This window comes from Mobula hypostoma, chromosome 3 (genome assembly GCF_963921235.1).
Source record: "Mobula hypostoma chromosome 3, sMobHyp1.1, whole genome shotgun sequence".
Classification (NCBI taxonomy): domain Eukaryota; kingdom Metazoa; phylum Chordata; class Chondrichthyes; order Myliobatiformes; family Myliobatidae; genus Mobula; species Mobula hypostoma.
In genome coordinates, this window is record NC_086099.1 from 175,442,997 (window position 1) to 175,453,911 (window position 10,915).

Consider the following 10,915-nt stretch of genomic DNA (forward strand, 5'->3'; position numbering starts at 1 on the left):
CCTATTACCTACTAACCCTTGTGACCAATTACCTACTAACCGCTGTGACCTATTACCTACTAACCCTTGTGACCAATCACCTACTAACCCTTGTGATCAATTACCTACTAACCCTTGAGATCAATTACCTACTAACCCTTGTGACCAATTACATACTAACCCTTGTACCAATCACTTGCTAACCCTTGTGACCAATTACCTACTAACCCTTGTGACCAATCACCTACTAACACTTGTGACCAATTACCTACTAACCCTTGAGACCAATCACCTACTAGCCCTTGTGACCAATCACCTACTAACCCTTGTGACCAATTACCTACTAACCGCTGTGACCTATTACCTACTAACCCTTGTGACCAATCACCTACTAACACTTGTAATCAATCACCTAATCACCCTTGAGACCAATCACCTACTAACCCTTGTGACCAAATACCTACTAACCCTAGTGACAAATTACTTACTAACCCTTGTGACCAATTACCTACTAACCCTTGTGACCAATCACCTACTAACCCTTGTGACCAATCACCTACTAACCCTTGTCATCAATTAGCTACTAACCCTTGTGACCAATCACCTACTAACCCTTATGACCAATTACTTACTAACCCTTGTAATCAATGACCGACTAACCCTTGTGACCAATGACCTACTAACCCTTGAGACCAATCACCTCCTAACCCTTGTGACCTATTACCTACTAACCCTTGTGACCAATTATCTACTAACCCTTGTAACCAATCACCTACTAACCCTTGTGACCAATTACTTACTAACCCTTGAGACTAATCACCTACTAACCCTTGTAACCAATCACCTACTAAATCTTGTGACCAATTACCTACTAACCCTTGTTACCTATTACCTACTAACCCTTGTGACCAATTACCTGCTAACCCTTGTGACCAATTACCTACTAACCCTTGAGACCAAACACCTACTAACCCTTGTGACCAATCACCTACTAACCCTTGTGACCAATTACCTACTAACCCTTGTGACCTATTACCTACTAACCCTTGTGACCAATTACCTACTAACCCTTGTGACCAATCACCTGCTAACCCTTGTGACCAATCACCTAATAACCCTTGTCATCAATTACCTACTAACTCTTGTGACCAATCACCTACTAACCCTTATAAGCAATTACTTACTAACCCTTGTAATCAATGACCTACTAACACTTGTGACCAATCACCTACTAACCCTTGTGACCAATCACCTACTAACCTTTGTGACCAATTACCTACTAACCCTTGTGACTAATTACTTAGTACTTAGTAACCCTTCTCATCAATTACCTACTAACCCTTGTGACCAATCACCTACTAACCCTTGTGACCAACTACTTACTAACACTTGTACCCAATTACCTACTAACCCTTGTGACCAATTACCTACTAACCCTTGAGACCAATCACCAACTAACCCTTGTGACAAATCACCTACTAACTATTGTGACGAATTACTTACTAACCCTTGTAATCAATTACCTACTAGCCCTTGTGACCAATCACCTACTAACCCTTGTGACCAATTACTTACTAACACTTGTAACAAATTACCTACTAACCCTTGTGACAAATCACCTGCTAACGCTTGTGACCAATTACCTGCTAACCCTTGTGACCAATCACCTACTAACCGTTGTGACCAATTACCTACTAACCCTTGTGACCAATCACCTACTAACCCTTGTGATCTATTACCTACTAACCCTTGTGACCAATTACCTACTAAATCTTGTGACAAATTACTACTAACCCTTGTGACCAATTACCTACTAACCGTTGAGACCACTCCCCTACTAACCCTTGTTACCTATTACATACTATCCCTTGTAACCAATCACTTACTAGCCCTTGTGACCAATCACCTACTAACCCTTGTGACCAATTATCTACTAACCCTTGTGACCTATTACCTACCAACCCTTCTGACCAATTACCTACTAACCCTTGTTACCTATTACCTACTAACACTTGTGACCAATTACCTGCTAACCCTTGTGACCAATCACCTACTAACCCTTGTAATGAATCAGCTACTAACCCTTGTAACCAATCACCTACTAACCTCTGTGACCAATTATCTACTAACCCCTGTGACCAATCACCTACTAACCCTTGTGACCAATCACCTACTAACCTTTGTGACCAATTACCTACTAACCCTTATGACCAATCACCTACTAACCCTTGTGACCAATTACTTAGTAACCTTTGTCATCAATTACCTACTAACCCTTGTGACCAATTACCTACTAACCCTTGTGACCAATTACTTACTAACACTTGAGACCAATCACCTCCTAACCCTTGTGACCTATTACCTACTAACCCTTGTAACCAATCACCTACTAACCCTTGTGACCAATTACTTACTAACCCTTGAGACTAATCACCTACTAACCCTTGCAACCAATCACCTACTAAATCTTGTGACCAATTACCTACTGACCCTTGTTACCTATTACCTACTAACCCTTGTGACCAATTACCTGCTAACCCTTGTGACCAATTACCTACTAACCCTTGTGACCAATCACCTACTAACCCTTGTGACCAATCACCTACTAACCCTTGTGACCAATTACCTACTAACCCTTGTGACCTATTACCTACTAACAAATGTGACCAATTACCTACTAACCCTTGAGACCAATCACCTACTATCCGTTGTGACCTATTACCTACTAACCCTTGTGACCAATCACCTACTAACCCTTGCGACCAATCACCTACTAACCCTTGTGACCAATTACCTACTAACCCTTGTGACCAATTACTTACTAACCCTTGTAATCAATTACCTACTAACCCTTGTGACCAATTACCTACTAACCCTTGTGACCAATCACCTACTAACCCTTGTGACCAATCACCTACTAACCCTTGTGACCAATTACCTACTAACCCTTGTGACCAATTACCTACTAACCCTTGTGACCAATTACCTACTAACCCTTGTGACCAATCACCTACTAACCCTTGTGACCAATTACCTACTAACCCTTGTGACCAATCACCTACTAACCCTTGTGACCAATTACCTACTAACACTTGTGACGAATTACCTACTAACCCTTGTGACCAATCACCTGCTAACCCTAGTGACCAATCACCTACTAACCCTTGTAATCAATCACCTACTAACCCTTGTGACCAATCACCTACTAACCCTTGTGACCAATTACCTACTAACCCTTGTGACCAATCACCTACTAACCCTTGTGACCAATCACCTACTAACCCTTGTGACCAATCACCTACTAACCCTTGTGACCAATTACCTACTAACCCTTGAGACCAATCACCTACTAACCCTTGTGACCAATCACCTACTAACCCTTGTGACCAATTACCTACTAACCCTTGTGACCAATCACCTACTAACCCTTGTGACCAATCACCTACTAACCCTTGTGACCAATTACCTACTAACCCTTGTGACCTATTACCTACTAACCCTTGTGACCAATCACCTACTAACCCTTGTGACCAATCACCTACTAACCCTTGTGACCAATTACCTACTAACCCTTGTGACCAATCACCTACTAACCCTTGTGACCAATTACCTACTAACCCTTGTGACCAATTACCTACTAACCCTTGTGACCAATCACCTACTAACCCTTGTGACCAATTACCTACTAACCCTTGTGACCAATCACCTACTAACCCTTGTGACCAATCACCTGCTAACCCTTGTGATCAATCACCTACTAACACTTGTGACAAATTACCTACTAACCCTTGTGACCAATCACCTACTAACCCTTGTGACCAATTACCTACTAACCCTTGTGACCAATTACCTACTAACCCTTGTGACCAATTACCTACTAACCCTTGTGACCAATTACCTACTAACCCTTGAGACCAATCACCTACTAACCCTTGTGACCTATTACCTACTAACCCTTGTGACCAATTACCTACTAACCCTTGAGACCAATCACCTACTAACCCTTGTGACCAATCACCTACTAACCCTTGTGACCAATTACCTACTAACCCTTGTGACCTATTACCTACTAACCCTTGTGACCAATCACCTACTAACCCTTGTGACCTATTACCTACTAACCCTTGTGACCAATTACCTACTAACCCTTGTGACCAATTACCTACTAACCCTTGTGACCAATTACCTACTAACCCTTGTGACCAATTACCTACTAACCCTTGTGACCAATCACCTACTAACCCTTGTGACCAATTACCTACTAACCCTTGTGACCAATCACCTACTAACCCTTGTGACCAATCACCTACTAACCCTTGTGACCAATTACCTACTAACCCTTGTGACCAATCACCTACTAACCCTTGTGACCAATTACTTACTAACCCTTGTCATCAATCACCTACTAACCCTTGTGACCAATTACTTGCTAACACTTGTAACCAATTACCTACTAACCCTTGTGACCAATTACCTACTAACCCTTGAGACCAATCAGCTACTAACCCTTGTTTCCTTTTACCTACTAACCCTTGTGACCAATCACCTACTAACCCTTGTGACCAATTACCTACTAACCCTTGAGACCAATCACCAACTAACCCTTGTGACCAATTACCTGCTAACCCTTGTGACCAATCACCTACTAACCCTTGTCATCAATTACCTACTAACCCTTGTGACCAATCACCTACTAACCCTTATGACCAATTACTTACTAACCCTTGTAATCAATGACCTACTAACCCTTGTGACCAATCACCTACTAACCCTTGTAACCAATCACCTACTAACCTTTGTGACCAATTACCTACTAACCCTTGTGACCAATCACCTACTAACCCTTGTGACCAATTAAATACTAACCCTTGAGTCCAATCACCTACTAACCCTTGTTACCTATTACCTACTAAAACTTGTGACCAATTACCTGCTAACACTTCTGACCAATCACCTACTAACCCTTGTAATCAATCACCTACTAACCCTTGTGACCAATCACCTACTAACCCTTGTGACCAATTACCTACTAACCCTTGTGACCAATCACCTACTAACCCTTGTGACCAATTACCTACTAACCCTTGAGACCAATCACCTACTAACCCTTGTGACCAATCACCTGCTAACCCTTGTGACCAATCACCTACTAACACTTGTGACGAATTACTTACTAACCCTTGTGACCAATCACCTACTAACCCTTGTGACCAATTACCTACTAACCCTTGAGACCAATCACCTACTATCCCTTGTTCCCTATTACCTACTAACCCTTGTGACCAATTACCTACTAACCTTTCAGACCAATCACCTACTAACCCTTGTAATCAATCACCTACTAACCCTTGTGACCAATTACCTACTAACCCCTGTGACCTATTACCTACTAACCCTTGTAACCAATCACCTACTAACCCTTGTGACCAATCACCTGCTAACTCAAGTGACCAATCAACTACTAACCCTTGTGACCAATCACCTACTAACCCTTGTGATCAATTACCTACTAACCCTTGAGATCAATTACCTACTAACCCTTGTGACCAATCACCTACTAACCCTTGTGACCAATTACCTACTAACCCTTGAGACCAATCACCTACTAGCCCTTGTGACCAATCACCTACTAACCCTTGTGACCAATTACCTACTAACCCCTGTGACCTATTACCTACTAACCCTTGTGACCAATCACCTACTAACCCTTGTGATCAATTACCTACTAACCCTTGTGAGCAATTACCTACTAACCCTTGTGACCAATTACATACTAACCCTTGTACCAATCACTTGCTAACCCTTGTGACCAATTACCTACTAACCCTTGTGACCAATCACCTACTAACCCTTGTGACCAATTACCTACTAACCCTTGAGACCAATCACCTACTAGCCCTTGTGACCAATCACCTACTAACCCTTGTGACCAATTACCTACTAACCCCTGTGACCTATTACCTACTAACCCTTGTGACCAATCACCTACTAACACTTGTAATCAATCACCTAATAACCCTTGAGACCAATCACCTACTAACCCTTGTGACCAAATACCTACTAACCCTAGTGACAAATTACTTACTAACCCTTGTGACCAATTACCTACTAACCCTTGTGACCAATCACCTACTAACCCTTGTGACCAATCACCTACTAACCCTTGTCATCAATTAGCTACTAACCCTTGTGACCAATCACCTACTAACCCTTATGACCAATTACTTACTAACCCTTGTAATCAATGACCGACTAACCCTTGTGACCAATGACCTACTAACCCTTGAGACCAATCACCTCCTAACCCTTGTGACCTATTACCTACTAACCCTTGTGACCAATTATCTACTAACCCTTGTAACCAATCACCTACTAACCCTTGTGACCAATTACTTACTAACCCTTGAGACTAATCACCTACTAACCCTTGTAACCAATCACCTACTAAATCTTGTGACCAATTACCTACTAACCCTTGTTACCTATTACCTACTAACCCTTGTGACCAATTACCTGCTAACCCTTGTGACCAATTACCTACTAACCCTTGAGACCAAACACCTACTAACCCTTGTGACCAATCACCTACTAACCCTTGTGACCAATTACCTACTAACCCTTGTGACCTATTACCTACTAACCCTTGTGACCAATTACCTACTAACCCTTGTGACCAATCACCTGCTAACCCTTGTGACCAATCACCTAATAACCCTTGTCATCAATTACCTACTAACTCTTGTGACCAATCACCTACTAACCCTTATAAGCAATTACATACTAACCCTTGTAATCAATGACTTACTAACCCTTGTCATCAATCACCTACTAACCCTTGTGACCAATTACTTGCTAACACTTGTAACCAATTACCTACTACCCGTGTGACCAATCACCTACTAAACTTTGTGACCTATTAACTACTAACCCTTGTGACCAATTACCTACTAACCCTTGAGACCAATCAGCTACTAACCCTTGTTTCCTTTTACCGACTAACCCTTGCGACCAATCACCTACTAAACCTTGTGACCAATTACCTACCAACCCTTGTGACCAATCACCTACTAACGCTTGTGACAAATTAACTACTAACCCTTGTGACCAATCACCTACTAACCCTTGTGACCAATTACTTACTAACCCTTGAGACTAATCACCTACTAACCCTTGTAACCAATCACCTACTAAATCTTGTGACCAATTACCTACTAACCCTTGTGAGCAATTACCTGCTAACCCTTGTGATGAATCACCTACTAAAACTAGTAATCAATCACCTACTAACCCTTGTGACCAATTACCTACTAACCCTTGTGACCAATTACCTACTAACCCTTGTGACCTATTACCTACTAACCCTTGTGACCAATTACCTACTAACCCTTGTGACCAATCACCTGCTAACCCTTGTGACCAATCACCTAATAACCCTTGTCATCAATTACCTACTAACTCTTGTGACCAATCACCTACTAACCCTTATAAGCAATTACATACTAACCCTTGTAATCAATGACCTACTAACACTTGTGACCAATCACCTACTAACCCTTGTGACCAATCACCTACTAACCTTTGTGACCAATTACCTACTAACCCTTATGACCAATCACCTACTAACCCTTGTGACTAATTACTTAGTAACCCTTCTCATCAATTACCTACTAACCCTTGTGACCAATCACCTACTAACCCTTGTGACCAACTACTTACTAACACTTGTACCCAATTACCTACTAACCCTTGTGACCAATTACCTACTAACCCTTGAGACCAATCACCAACTAACCCTTGTGACAAATCACCTACTAACTATTGTGACGAATTACTTACTAACCCTTGTAATCAATTACCTACTAGCCCTTGTGACCAATCACCTACTAACCCTTGTGACCAATTACTTACTAACACTTGTAACAAATTACCTACTAACCCTTGTGACCAATTACCTACTAACCCTTGAGACCAATCACCTACTAACCCTTGTGACAAATCACCTGCTAACGCTTGTGACCAATTACCTGCTAACCCTTGTGACCAATCACCTACTAACCGTTGTGACCAATTACCTACTAACCCTTGTGACCAATCACCTACTAACCGTTGTGACCAATTACCTACTAACCCTTGTGACCAATCACCTACTAACCCTTGTGATCTATTACCTACTAACCCTTGTGACCAATTACCTACTAAATCTTGTGACAAATTACTACTAACCCTTGTGACCAATTACCTACTAACCCTTGAGACCACTCACCTACTAACCCTTGTTACCTATTACATACTAACCCTTGTGACCAATCACTTACTAGCCCTTGTGACCAATCACCTACTAACCCTTGTGACCAATTACCTACTAACCCTTGTGACCTATTACCTACCAACCCTTGTGACCAATTACCTACTAACCCTTGTTACCTATTACCTACTAACACTTGTGACCAATTACCTGCTAACCCTTGTGACCAATCACCTACTAACCCTTGTAATGAATCAGCTACTAACCCTTGTAACCAATCACCTACTAACCTTTGTGACCAATTATCTACTAACCCCTGTAACCAATCACCTACTAACCCTTGTGACCAATCACCTACTAACCTTTGTGACCAATTACCTACTAACCCTTATGACCAATCACCTACTAACCCTTGTGACCAATTACTTAGTAACCTTTGTCATCAATTACCTACTAACCCTTGTGACCAATTACCTACTAACCCTTGTGACCAATTACCTACTAACCCTTGTGACAAATTACCTACTATCCCTTGAGACCAATCACCTACTAACCCTTGTTACCTATTACATACTAACCTTTGTGATCAATCACCTACTAACCCGTGTAACCAATTACCTACTAACCCTTGTGACCAATCACCAACTAACCCTTGTGACCAATTACCTGCTAACCCTTGTAACCAATCACCTAATAACCCTTGTCATCATTTACCTACTAACCCTTGTGATCAATCACCTACTAACCCTTACGACCAATTACTTACAAACCCTTGTAATCAATGACCTACTAACCCTTGTGACCAATCACCTACTAACCCTTGTAACCAATCACCTACTAACCTTTGTGACCAATTACCTACTAACCCTTGTGACCTATCACCTACTAACCCTTGTGACCAATTAAATACTAACCCTTGAGTCCAATCACCTACTAACCCTTGTTACCTATTACCTACTAAAACTTGTGACCAATTACCTGCTAACCCTTCTGACCAATCACCTACTAACCCTTGTAATGAATCACCTACTAACCCTTGTGACCAATCACCTACTAACCTTTGTGACCAATTACCTACTAACCCTTGTGACCAATCACCTACTAACCCTTGTGACCAATTACTTACTAACCCTTGTGACCAATTACCTACTAACCCTTGTGACCAATTACCTACTAACCCTTGTGACCAATCACCTACTAACCCTTGTGACCAATTACCTACTAACCCTTGTGACCAATTACCTACTAACCCTTGTGACCAATTACCTACTAACCCTTGAGACCAATCAGCTACTAACCATTGATTCCTATTACCTACTAACCCTTGTGACCAATTACCTACTAACCCTTGTGACCAATCACCTACTAACCCTTGTAATCAATCACCTACTAACCCTTGTTACCAATTACATACTAACCCTTGTGACCAATTACCTACTAACCCTTGTGACCTATCACCTACTAACCCTTGTGACCAATCACCTGCTAACTCAAGTGACCAATCACCTGCTAATCCTTGTGACCAATCACCTACACACCCTTGTCATCAATTACCTACTAACCCTTGAGACCACTCACCTACTAACCCTTGTGACCAATCACCTACTAACCCTTGTGACCAATTACCTACTAACCCTTGAGACCAATCACCTACTAACCCTTGTGACCAATCACCTACTAACCCTTGTGACCAATTACCTACTAACCCTTGTGACCAATTACCTACTAACCCTTGTGACCAATCACCTACTAACCCTTGTCATCAATTACCTACTAACCCTTGTGACCAATTACCTACTAACCCTTGTGACCAATTACCTACTAACCCTTGTGACCAATCACCTACTAACCCTTGTGACCAATTACCTACTAACCCTTGTGACCAATCACCTACTAACACTTGTGACCAATTACCTACTAACCCTTGAGACCAATCACCTACTAGCCCTTGTGACCAATCACCTACTAACCCTTGTGACCAATTACCTACTAACCGCTGTGACCTATTACCTACTAACCCTTGTGACCAATCACCTACTAACACTTGTAATCAATCACCTAATAACCCTTGAGACCAATCACCTACTAACCCTTGTGACCAAATACCTACTAACCCTAGTGACAAATTACTTACTAACCCTTGTGACCAATTACCTACTACCCTTGTGACCAATCACCTACTAACCCTTGTGACCAATCACCTACTAACCCTTGTCATCAATTACCTACTAACCCTTGTGACCAATCACCTACTAACCCTTATGACCAATTACTTACTAACCCTTGTAATCAATGCCCGACTAACCCTTGTGACCAATGACCTACTAACCCTTGAGACCAATCACCTCCTAACCCTTGTGACCTATTACCTACTAACCCTTGTGACCAATTATCTACTAACCCTTGTAACCAATCACCTACTAACCCTTGTGACCAATTACTTACTAACCCTTGAGACTAATCACCTACTAACCCTTGTAACCAATCACCTACTAAATCTTGTGACCAATTACCTACTAACCCTTGTTACCTATTACCTACTAACCCTTGTGACCAATTACCTGCTAACCCTTGTGACCAATTACCTACTAACCCTTGAACACCTACTAACCCTTGTGACCAATCCACTACCCTTGTCATACCTACTAACCCTTGTGACCAATTACCTACTAACCCTTGTGACCAATTACC